Source organism: Callospermophilus lateralis, chromosome 4, assembly GCF_048772815.1.
Source record: "Callospermophilus lateralis isolate mCalLat2 chromosome 4, mCalLat2.hap1, whole genome shotgun sequence".
Lineage (NCBI taxonomy): Eukaryota > Metazoa > Chordata > Mammalia > Rodentia > Sciuridae > Callospermophilus > Callospermophilus lateralis.
Genome location: NC_135308.1, coordinates 41515961 through 41528216, shown reverse-complemented (window position 1 = coordinate 41528216; position 12256 = coordinate 41515961). Strand labels below are relative to the sequence as shown.

General features: G+C 37.2%; 1 pseudogene; it reads right to left on the bottom strand.

Moving 5' to 3' along the window:
• Positions 1 to 5348: 5348 nt before the first annotated feature.
• Positions 5349 to 6217, bottom strand: LOC143396529 (glucosamine-6-phosphate deaminase 1 pseudogene; annotated as a pseudogene).
• Between the last annotated feature and the right edge of the window lie 6039 nt (positions 6218 to 12256).

The window sequence follows — 12256 nt, the reverse complement described above, 5'->3', positions numbered from 1 at the left end:
ATTTGTGACTTCATACATGTACTTAGGGTAAATCTCATTCCACCGTATTTTCTACCACATGCCCCAGGCCTTAAACCCCTCTGCCCTATCTAGAGTTCCTCTAATCCTCCCATGCTCCCCCTCCCAACCCCACTATGAGTCAGCCTTCTTAGAGAAAACATTCAGCATTTGTTGTTTTAGGATTGGCTAACTTCACTTAGCATTATATTCTCTAACTCCATCCATTTACCTGCAAATGCCATGATTTTATTCTCTTTTTATTGCTGAGAAATATTCAATTGTGTATATATACCATGTTTCCTTTATCCATTCATCTATTGAAGGGCATCTAGGTTTATTCCACAGTTTACCTATTGTGAATTGTGTTGCTATAATATTGATGTGGCTGGGTCCCTGTAGTATGCTATTTTTAAGTCCTTTGGGTATAGACCAAGAAGTGGAATAGCTGGGTCAAATCGTGGTTCCATTCCCAGTTTTCCAAGGAATATTCATACTGCTTTCCATATTGGCTGCACCATTTTGCAGTCCAACCAGCAATGCATGAATGTGCCTTTTTCCACACATCCTTGCCAACACAAGTATTCTTAATAGCTGACATTCATGAGATGAAATCTTAGTGTAGTTCTGATTTGCACTTCTCTAATTGCTAGAGATGTTAAATATTTTTTCGTATATTTGTTGGTTGATTGTATATCTTCTTCTAAGAAGTATCTGTTAAGTTCCTTGGACCATTTGATTAGATTGTTTTAGTGTTTAGCTTTTTGAGTTCTTTATATACCCTAGAGATTAGTGCTCTATCTGCTGTGAGAATGGTAAAAATTTGCTCCCAAGCTGTAGGCTCTCTATTCACCTCATTGATTGTTTCTTTTTCTGAGAAGAAGCTTTTTAGTTTGAATCCATCTCATTTATTGATTCTTGATTTTAATTCTTACATTATAGGAGTCTTATTAAGAAAGTCAGGGCCTATTCCAACATGATGGAGATTTGGGCCTACTTTTTCTTCTATTAGACACAAGGTCTCTGTTTCAATTCCTAGGTCCTTGGTCCACATTGAGTTGAGTTTTGTGCATGGTGAGAAATAGGGGTTTAATTTCATTTTATTGCATATGTATTTCCAGTTTTCCCAGCACCATTTGTTAAAGAGGCTACCTTTTCTCTAATGTATGTTTTTGGTGCCTTTGTCTAATAAAAGATAACTGTAATTATGTGGGTTACTTTCTGGGTCTGCTATTCTGTACCATTGGTCTACTAGTCTATTTTGGTGACAATACCATGCTGTTTTTATTACTATTGCTCTGTAGTATAGTTTCAGGTCTGGTATAGTAATGCCACTGACTTTACTCTTATTTTTCCAGATGAATTTTATGACTGCTTTTTCTATTTCTAAGAGAACTATCATTGGGATTTTGATATGAATTGCATTAAATCTGAAGAATGCTTTTGATAGTATGGTTATTTTGACAATATTAATTCTGCCTATCCCAGAACAAGGGAGATCTTTCCATCTTCTAAGGTCTTTTTAAATTTTTTCTTTAGTGTTCTGTAGTTTTCATTGTAGAGGTCTTTCACCTCTTTCGTTGATTCCCAAGTATATATATTTTTTTGAGGCTATTGAGAATGAGGTAGTTTTTCTTATTTTCCTTTCTAAGGATTTGTCACTGATATACAGAAATGCCTTTGATATATGGGTTTTGATTTTGGATCCTGTACTTTGCTGAATTCATTTTACTAGTTCTAGAAGTTTTCTGGTGGAATTTTTTGAGTCTTCTAGGTATATAATTATATCATCTTCAAATAGTGCCAATTTGAGTTCTTCTTTTCCTATCTGTATCTCTTTAATTTCTTTCATCTAATTGCTCTGGCCATTGTTTTAAGAACTTGTTAAATAGAAATAGTGAAAGAGGGCATCCCTGTCTTGTTCCAGTTTTTAGAGGGAATGCTTTCAATTTTTCACCCCTTAGAATGATGTTGGCCTGGGGCTTAGCATAGTTAACTTTTACAGTGTTGAAATATGTTCCTGTTATTCCTAGCATTTCTAGTGTTTTGAACATGAAGCAGTGCTGTATTTTGTCAAATGCTTTTTCTACATCTATTGAGATAATCATATGGTTCTTATGTTTAAATATATTGATGTAATAAATTACATTTATTGACTTCCATATGTTGAGCCAACCTTGCATCCCTGAGATGATATCGTGGAACACTATCTTTTGATATGTTTTTGCATTCAATTTGCCATTTATTGAGGATTTTTGCATCTATGTTCGTTAGAGATATTGGTCTGAAGTTTTTTTTCTTTGATGGGTATTTTCCTGGTTTTGTAATCAGGGTAATATTGGCCTCATAGAATGAGTTTCAAAGTGCCCCCTCTTTTTCTATTTCCTGAAATAAATTGAAGAGTGTTGGTATTAGTTCCTCTTTAAAGGTCTTGTAGAACTCGACTGTGTATCCATCTGGTCCTGGGCTTTTCTTGGTTGGTAAGCTTCTGATGATGTCTTCTATTTCATCTCTTAAAGTGATCTGTTTAAATTGTGTATATTATCCTGATTCAATTTGGGCAAATCACATGACTAGAAATTTGTCAATTCCTTAAAAATTTTCTATTTTATTGGATTATAAGGTTTCAAAATAATTTTTAATTACCTTCTGTATTTCTGTAGTGTCTGTTGTAATATTTTCTTTTTCATCATGGACATTAGTAATTTGAGTTTTCTCCCTCTTCATTAGCATGGCTAAGGGTTTGTCAATTTTATTCATTTTTAAAAGTACTAACTTTTGTTTTGTTGATTTTTTTCAATTGTTTCTTTTGTATCAATTTCATTGATTTCTACTCTGGTTTTAATTATTTTCTGCCTTCTTCTGCTTTTGATTTTGATTTGTTCTTTTTTTTCCTAGGACTTTGAGATGTAATGTTAAGTCATTTATTTGTTGACTTTTTCTTCTTTTAAGGAATAAACTCCATGAAATGAACTTTCCTCTTAGTACTGCCTTCATAGAGTCCCAGAGATTTTGATTTATTGTATCAGTGTTCTCATTTACCTCTAAAAAACTTTTAATCTCCTCCTTGATGTCTTTTGCAACCCATTGTTCATTCAGTGGCATATTATTTAGTGTACAGGTGTTGGAGTAGTTTTATTTTTTATTTTGTCATTAATTTCTAATTTCATTCTATTATGATCTAATAAAATTCAGGGTAGTATCTCTACTTTTTTGTATTGGCTAAGAGTTGCTTTGTGGCATATTATATGATCTGTTTTAGAGAAGGAACCGTGTGCTGCTGAGAAGAAAGTGTGTTCACTCCTTGAAGGATAAAATAGTCTAGGTATATCATTTAAGTCTAAGTTATTGATTATATTATTGAGTTCTATAATTTCTTTGTTTAGCTTTTGTTTGGATGATCTATCCAGTTGTGAAAGGGTTGTGTAAAAGTCACCCAGAATTGTTTTGTGGTCTATTTGACTCTTGAACTTGAGAAGAGTTTGCTTGATGACTGTAGATGCTCCATTGTTTGGGGCATATAAATTTATTATTGTTATGTCTTGTTGATGAATGGTTTCCTTAAGCAGTATGAAATGTCCCTCTTGATGTGTGTTCATTATAATGTGCTTTGGTGTGGATCTGTTGTGATTCCATACATTTGCCATCCTGTAAGCCTCTTGAATTTGGTTTTCCAAATAATTTTTCATGTTTGAAAAAATTTTCTCGTATAATTTCATTAAGTAGATGGCTTATTCCTTTTGTTTGGAATTTTATGCCTTTCTCTGTCCCAATAACTCTCAAATTTGGTCTTTTTATGCTATCCCATATTTCTTTAATGTTTTGCTCATAGTTTCTTACCATTTTCACTGTGTTGTCTGCATTCTTCTCAAGAGTATATATTTTGTTTTCATTGTTTGAGGTCCTGTCTTCCAAGGGACCTAATATGTTGGTGGTGCTTTCTACTGAGTTTATTTTTAATTGAAAATATTGGATTTAATAGAAAATATCACATTGTAAACATGTCCACTGATTGATTAGCTTAACATAGAATGACAGCACAATCACATATAAAAGTTAAAGGACGAGATGCTGGTGTCAAAGGCAGCACTTAAAGAGAGGCCTGGGCCAGAATTTTCCCAGAAATAGGCAGCAGTAGCTTCAAACAGGCACAAGAACAGGAAGGCTGAGGCAGCAACCACTCCACAAAGGCTTAAGAGCATGAGAGGAAGACAGCAACAAAATATTTGGGAAGGAGGGCTGAAGGACAAATGGGAAAAGGGTTTCTGTTTTTTGAAATTATTTTTTTGTGGTGCTGGAAACAGAACCCAGGGCCTCACGCACACTAGGCAAGTGCCACATCCACAGCCCAGGCTTATAATTCTTGACGTTCTGACAACATCAGATCCTACCACACAAACCTGAGAGGGTCAGAGAAGCAGGGTATGTTAAATGGGGCAAAAATACTAGAAGTATCTGGTGTGTGGCCTTGGCACTCAACTCTGAGGGAGCCAGGAGAGTGTGGCCCTTGTGTGTAGTGACTAAACTCAAAACTGAGCTGCTTTCTGCCCCAGCACCTTGTCTGATCAGAACACTGAAATTGCCAAAGTGTCTGTTGCCCCGTGCGGCTCCTCCAACTGATGAGTATGCAAAAGAGACCTCTGACAAAAACACAGGACTCTAGAGGGAAAAGGTTTCCACCTCTCTCCTTGTGGGTCCCCAAAGGGAGAGAAATTTGTCATGGATGGACCCCTGGAGGCTTTGGAGTTAATAGCAAAAGCCACCTCTTTAGCCCCAGTCACCCAAATCCTCCTCCAAGGAGTCCTCCCAGTTCATGGAAAAGCCGCCTCGAGAGTAGAAAAACGACTAGGAGAAAGAGAGTAAGAACAGTTTTCTTTCTGTGGTACTTGTTACTGACCAGAGAAGCTGCTACCTTGTATGTCATTTAGATATCAAGTTCACACCTTAACCTGAAGCAGCAGTTCTCACATAAGGGGCAGGTCTGCTCAAGGGGAGGTCTCAAGACTCCAAAGAGATGGAGTCCAAAATACACAAGCCTCTAATTCCCACCCACTTGAGAATAGGTGTACGTAAGGATAGAGATTCCTGACAGGAGTGTGTTGTACATGTGAACAGTGGCTAAGGCAGAACAAAAAGCCAAGAAGCCCTAACATGGGAGTGGTGGACATCAAAATGATGGAGAACGCTGTTCAGAGATTGATTCATGTCATTCCACAACTGAACTCCATGATAAGGCTTCTAGCCTCAGAACCAAGAAGAGTAAGTTCACCTACTTACTGCAGTGACCATACAATTCTGTTCTCCTAAAGAAAATTTCCTATGAGGTACTTGAGAGTAGGTCCCAGCATAGGCTAATCACTGTATGGTTTCTTAGAAGACTAGCTTTTCTCAATTTCTTTCTCTTTGATACTATACAGGGGGTCCACCAACTTGTTATGAACAAGCATTAAACCTTTGAAATACTTGACAGTCTTCACTTTCAGCTCCAAGGTGGCATCTTCAGCACATATAAACACGGTGTAGGGATGCTGCTGGAAGGCAGACACAGTCCACCTATGGTTCACCCCCTCCTCAATGGCCTTGTTCAAAGCAAAAGTCTTGTGAATGCCTGTGATGAGGATCATCACCTCTCTAGCATCCATGACAGTGCCCACACCCACTATCAGGGCCATGGTGGGCACTTTGGCAAGATCACCATCGAAGAACCTAGCATTGGTCAGCATGGTGTCCATGGATAATGTCTTCACACAAATCCTGGACACCAGGCTGGAACCTGGCTCATTGAAGGCAATATGTCCATCAGGGCTGATGCCTCCTGCAAACAGCTCAATCCCGCCTGCAGCTTTGATCTTCTGCTCAGAGGCATCACACTCAGCCTGCAGGTCAGCTGCATTCCCATGCAGAATGTGGGGTATTCTCTGGATGGATATCAATGTGCTTGAAGAAGTTGTTCCACATAAAAGAGTGGTAACTCTGCGTGGTCCCGAGGAAGGCCCACATACTCGTCCATGTTGAAGGTCTTCACTTATTTAAAGGACAGGTCTCCATTCTTATAGTACTCAATCAGTTTCTTATAGCAGCCAAGTGTGGTGCTCCCAGTGGGGAATCCCATGGAGAAGTACTTGTCTGGTTGTGGGTTAAACTGGATGATGCAGTTCCTGATGTATTTGGCCGCCCACTCACTGGCCCGTGAATAGTGCTTCAGGATAATGGGCTTCATCTTGTCATACACACCTCCATTGGCTGCCGAGGCGACTGCTCTACTGAGTTTTTAATTTAGTTTATTGTCTCTTTCATTTCAAGAATTTCTGTTTTTTTTTTGTTGTTGTTGATATTTTGTTTGTTTGTTTGTTTAGAATCTCTATCTTCTTCCTATTGAAGTAATCTTTTGCTTCCTATATTTGTTTATGTAGCTCTTTGTCCAAATGATCCTTTTTGCTGCCTTAATTTGCTCTCTTATATCATCCTTTAATTCACAGAATATTTTAATTATATACATCCTGAACTCCTTATCTGTCATTTGTTCTGCTGTGCTGGCCATGGATTCTAATAATGTGATATCTTGATATGTTTTGGGGCACTTTCTTCCTTTGTCTTTTCATGTTGCTGTGTGTCTTAACTTCTATCACTATGAATCCAGGGCATTACTATTTTTACCCTAAAGGCTTATAGTGTTTCTGTATGGTTCCAATACCTGTCCTTTTTGGGGAATGAGAATGTTAACAGATCCCAATATAAACAATATACAACCTAAAAACAAATAGTTGCTATTAAGCTGTTTATAGTTTGGTCACAATGTACAGGAATGGTGAATTCAATTATTATCTACAATATAATCAGTAGGTTTGAAAAGGGTTTACAGTTTCTTCTGGTGGACAAACAACCTGTTGTGAAGTGTAGGACAATAAGCTGAGGAGATAGGAGGTGAGGATATAGAGTTATTATATCTTAGGAAGTGTGAAAGAGAAATCTAAAGAAGGTTAGTGGCAGGAGAAGAGAGAGGAAGTAATTTTGGGTAGTCAAGTAAGTGGGAAGACAGTAGAGTACATAAAAATAAAAATGTTAAAATCATAAAAATTAGAAGAAAAAAAAGAATATACAACCCAACAGTAACATACTATTGAGACATCCTAGTCCTGTAAATCCTAATTCATGCAAAGTACTTGGTTTCACATATGTTGGGGATGTGCAGGCGGGAAAATAAAGAGGGGCAAGAGAAGAAATCTCAAAGGAATAAACAAGGATTGTTTTGGTTAGAGATCAGTGTTTCTCCTGCTTTTTTTCTCATCCAGTCGGTGGTGTTGTCTGTTGTTAGCTGGTATCTCAACTCTCAGGATGGTGAAGATAACCAAGGTAAGAGGGTTGTTCTGGGGTGGAGGATACCTGGAAGTGGGGTGTAGCACCCGCTAATCCCTGAGGGAGACTGCACCTCAAGGATCTTTTTTTGGGCCCACTGGTATGATGTGTGTGCCTGGTCTTATCTCCTTATCTGACCTGAAGACCTCCCGTTTCCTGGTCTCTATGTTAGTCTCTAAACTGTATAACACACACCCTCTCTCTTACTACTTCCTAATAAGTGACTTTTCTCTCTGGGGATCTTGTGTATGGCACTTTGGGCTCATTGTGCACCTGCCACTATGTTGTGTTCGGCCGTCAATGTGCTGGGTTAGCAGCCTACTGGGGAGAGGGAGGAGTTAGAAACTGGGTACCTGGCCAGCCGGAGTTTCAAATTGGGAGTTGCCCCCCTAAAGATGATGATGAAGGTGACCCAAGATGGAGGTGGCTGCTTTCAGTGATGAGGTGTCGGTCGGGTGGGGGAGCCAGGTGATTGCAGTGGACTATGAGTTCAGAGATGAGCTCTGTGGCATGCAGTATGTGGCTGTCACTGTCTTCAGAGCCTCTGTGAAGTTCCCAGGTACAGACTACTGCACATAGGAGACTGTCTCTACTGCTGCAGAGTCCCTAGATGGAGGTGACCAGGGGAGCCCCACGTTGGTAGATGGGGGTCCACACAGGAGTGGTGGCTGGAGCTCCTGCGCGTGGGTAGCTGCCCGCTGTCTTACATAGGAGTGGCATCTGGGACTTCTTCTTGGGTGTGTGGCCAAAAGTTCTGTGCAGCTGCTGATGCTGATGGTCCTGCTGGAGCACCCAGTGGTCCTGTGTGGTCGAGTAGTTGGGAGACCTAGTCAGATGCTGGGGCTTGGATCCCTGCATGGGCACACGGTGGCCTTGATCCCTGTGTGGAACTAGGAATTTTCACTCACAGAGAAGCAGTCTTCTCACAACTTGAGTCCCAGGTCACAGAGTGACACACAATGCGGCCTCCCTCTGGCCCACCATCTTGGATCCCCCTCTTTCTGATATTTTTGTATTACTTTATCTGGCACAGAAGACTTTTTTTTTTTTTTTTTTTTTTTAAACCAGGACCTGATATATATGGTTTCTTTCATTGTCTTACTAAGAGGTACAGCTCTGGTAGGAAATTTTGGAGACTTTCACCTGAAATTATATTCTCACAAGCATATGTATATATTGCTTATATTTTAGTATTAAGAATGTTTTTTTTTTCTGGAAGTTTTTATTAGCTATTCTGCAGAAAGGCATTGGCCATAATGGATGACTGTGGAAAAGGCACATACTGATGAGGAAGGGGAGGGAAGAGTTTTCCTTGTTTCTTACAGAGGCAAGCATAATATTTCATCTTTTAAAAATAATTACCAGCTATGGATTGGATATGCATAAATGAGTCCTTTCAAGTTTTCATGCATTAAAATTTATTCCCCATTATGAGGTATTAAAATGGTGAAAACTTAATCTAAATATGGCATTTAGAGGTGGGGACTGGGCAGTGATTAGAATTAGATAAAATCATCAGGGTGGAGTCCCACATAGTTTTTTTTTTTTTTTTTTGTACCTAAAGGGATTGAACCCAGAAGTGCTTAATCACTGAGACTCATCCACAGTTCCCCCATTTTTAAAATGTTTTATTTTGAAATAGGGTCTTCCTAAGTTGTTCAAGTCTCACTAAGTTGGGGGGATGGCTTTGAACTCATGATCCTCCTGTCTCAGCCATCAGAGCTGCTGTGATTACAGGCTCATGCCACAGCACCCAGCTAAAAGATAGACTAAAAGAGACACACTTATATGCTCCTATTTCTTTGCCATGTGATGCGCGGCAATTCTCCAGGACTCTACCAGCAAGAAGGTCATTTTCAGATGTAGCCCCTTGATCTTGAATCTCTAGAACTATGAGTTGAAAATAATCTCTTTTCTTTATAAATTAGTCTGCTTCAAATATTTCATTACAGTAACAAACAATGGAGTAATACATAACCTAAGCCTTAAAATAGTTATCAAATCTGGGTTTGAGAGGCAGCCAACTACACTAGAAAATAAGAGTATAGAAAGGAAAGCTTATTCCTTTGTTTAGCTATATTTTTAGCCTGCAGTTAGATAACCCTTGAGAATTGAGGTTGTATTGAAGAAATTCAGTTTGCCTTTCTACTCTGATTTATCAGCTCACTGTAACTTTGGCTCTCATAGTCATAAATTTGTTTTTTTATGTGGATGCAATTTAGATAACTTAATGACAAATAAGGCGTTCTTTTTCATGTCACTTCACTATTGTTATATAAAAATTGAATATAGTAATTTTGTGTCAGAATTAGAAAGGTTTGTGATTCATCTCTGTACCACAGAGCTTGGGGTAATACTTCATTCTGCAAAGAGAAATCTAACCTTTTTGTATTTCCATATTCAGAGAGCAATTTAAGTTTTCATCTATATTTTTATTATTTCTGATTTATAGGTAATAAAAATCCATTATGTTGATAATGGATATTCTTAACTATATTGTAACTTACACATTGGCAATTAGACTTTACAGATGTGTTATTTACTTGAATTTATATTGAGTTACATGCACAGCTCTGCCATTATGATAATCTCAAGGACACCCTTTGTAAAGTCCTCTCGAAGGCAGTACCAATACCTTACCGTAAGTTCCCCCCCATTGTGCTGAACAGAGTACTAGGTTATTAACACACATCTCTTGAGTGAAGAATGATGTTACAACTTTTAATTCTAAAATTATAAATAAAAACTGCCACAGAAAAAATCAGATCCTTGATTTTGATGATGTGAAAAAGTTATTTATTTTTTAACTGTTAACAAAGAATAGTATGACATACAAGTAATATTACTACGAAGCACATGTTACACAGATTACTGTTTTAACCATTATAATACTCTTTATGTGTATGAGTACATTTAATACTGTTTGTGATACTGTGATATACTCTATCCTTATTTCACAGACGAGGAAACTTAGACCTGGCTAAGAACACAGTTACCTGGTAGAAAAGCAGGAATCCACACTCAAAGTGGTTGGTTCAGGAATCCAGGCTCTTAAAAATACTCTAATATACTTCCATAAAAAAATCTTCCTTTAAAAATATAAATAATAAAGCCTGGGAGTATAGCTTTGTGGTAAATGCATGGGTCATGCCCTGGGTTCAATCCAACTTCCATCTCCCCCCAAATGAAAATAATACCTTATATATGCATATTAGTTTTTTCAGTTTATAAAGCTACATTAATTTAGAAATTTAAATTGTCTGCTAACATAATTTTAGTGTATTACATTTAGCATCTTAGAGATTCATTTACTTAGCAATTTTTAACTTTGCTGAAGAGAGTTATATACATTGGTAAACATAATTATTATCGGGGGACTTTGTACAATTTCAAGATTGTAATAATTTGTTTCCTCATATTTCCCATAATGCAAATGTATAATGCTATAGAACTACTATACTATAGAACAGGTTTGCAAGATTTTTCTGTAAGAACAGATGTTTTAAGCTTAGCATTCTACATAATGGCCTCTGTCACATATTCTTCTTTGATTTTACAACCCTTAAAAAGATGTAAAAAACATTTCTTAGCTCACATATCTCATTAAAAAGAGACTGCAAAGGCCAAAGTTTGCCAACCTTTACAATACAGCATAAATATGGAGATTCAGGCAAGCAATGCTCTATCTATACAAGCAATTAAAATACTGGATCTCCAGGTTGCACAGAATGGTAAAGAATTTGTATTAAAAATTATGTTCTACTTTGTTTCTCTTGGAAAGATTCTTTTTTATTTTTTTCAAGTGTGATAGACAAATTTCACAGTACCCAAATCCTAACAAGTCTTTATGTAGATATAGATAAATTTACTCTAAAACTGATATGGAGAGGAAAAAGGTATTAGAACAGCTGGAACTATTCTTGAAGGAAATGTATTTTGGAAAGCAAAAAAAAAAATAGAGGAGTCATTCTAGCTGATATTAAGGCCTGCAACATAATTTTATTCATCAAGACTATGGTATTGGCAGATAGCTCTCTTGAGATAGAAAGATTGGGATAGATACAGATCAATGGATCAGAATTGGTAAATCCATACAAGAATACTCAACTGATTTTTTAAAATAGTAATTTTAAAACAATTGAATGGAGGAAGGATATTTTCAGAAACAAATGGTACTTGGGCAGAAAAGTTCTGAAACCTCACACTATATATGAAAGTTGAGTCAGAGTATGGTCTTAAATGTAAAACATAAAGGTGTAAGACTTACTCTAGAAAGACTTTGGGTCTAGTCAAAGAGTGCTTAGCCCTGATATCTAAAGCATGCCATCTTGGGAGGAAGAGCCATAATTTGTACCTCATCAAAATGAAAAAAAAATTACTTTTTGAAAGAAAGGCACTTTTAAGATGTAAGAATAGTTTATGGACTAGGAGAAAATATTTTCAAACCATATGTTTGACAAAGGAGTAGTACTGAGATTGTGTAAGAGAAACCCAAAAGTCAACAGTCAAAAAATAAAAATGAAAACCCCAATTAGATATTGGGCAAAAAAATGAAGAGACATTTCACTGAATATACAGATGGCAAATAAACAAATGAAAAGATGATCAACAACACTATTAGCCACTAAAAAATGCGAATTAAGGTGACAAGGAAATAGCCTTCATTGTCATTGAGTACCCATGAAAATGACTAAAAAATGTTTTAAAGTGATAACTAAAAATTGCTCATAGGGATACATGCCAGGTCTAAGGATATCACCTTTACTTTGTCAGTGGAAATGTAGGCTGGTACAGCCAAGCCACCTTGGAAAAATGTTTGGCAGTTCCTTATAAAACTAAGCATGCAAACACCATATGACCCAACTTATTGCACATGGGCATTTATCACAGAGAAATGAAAACT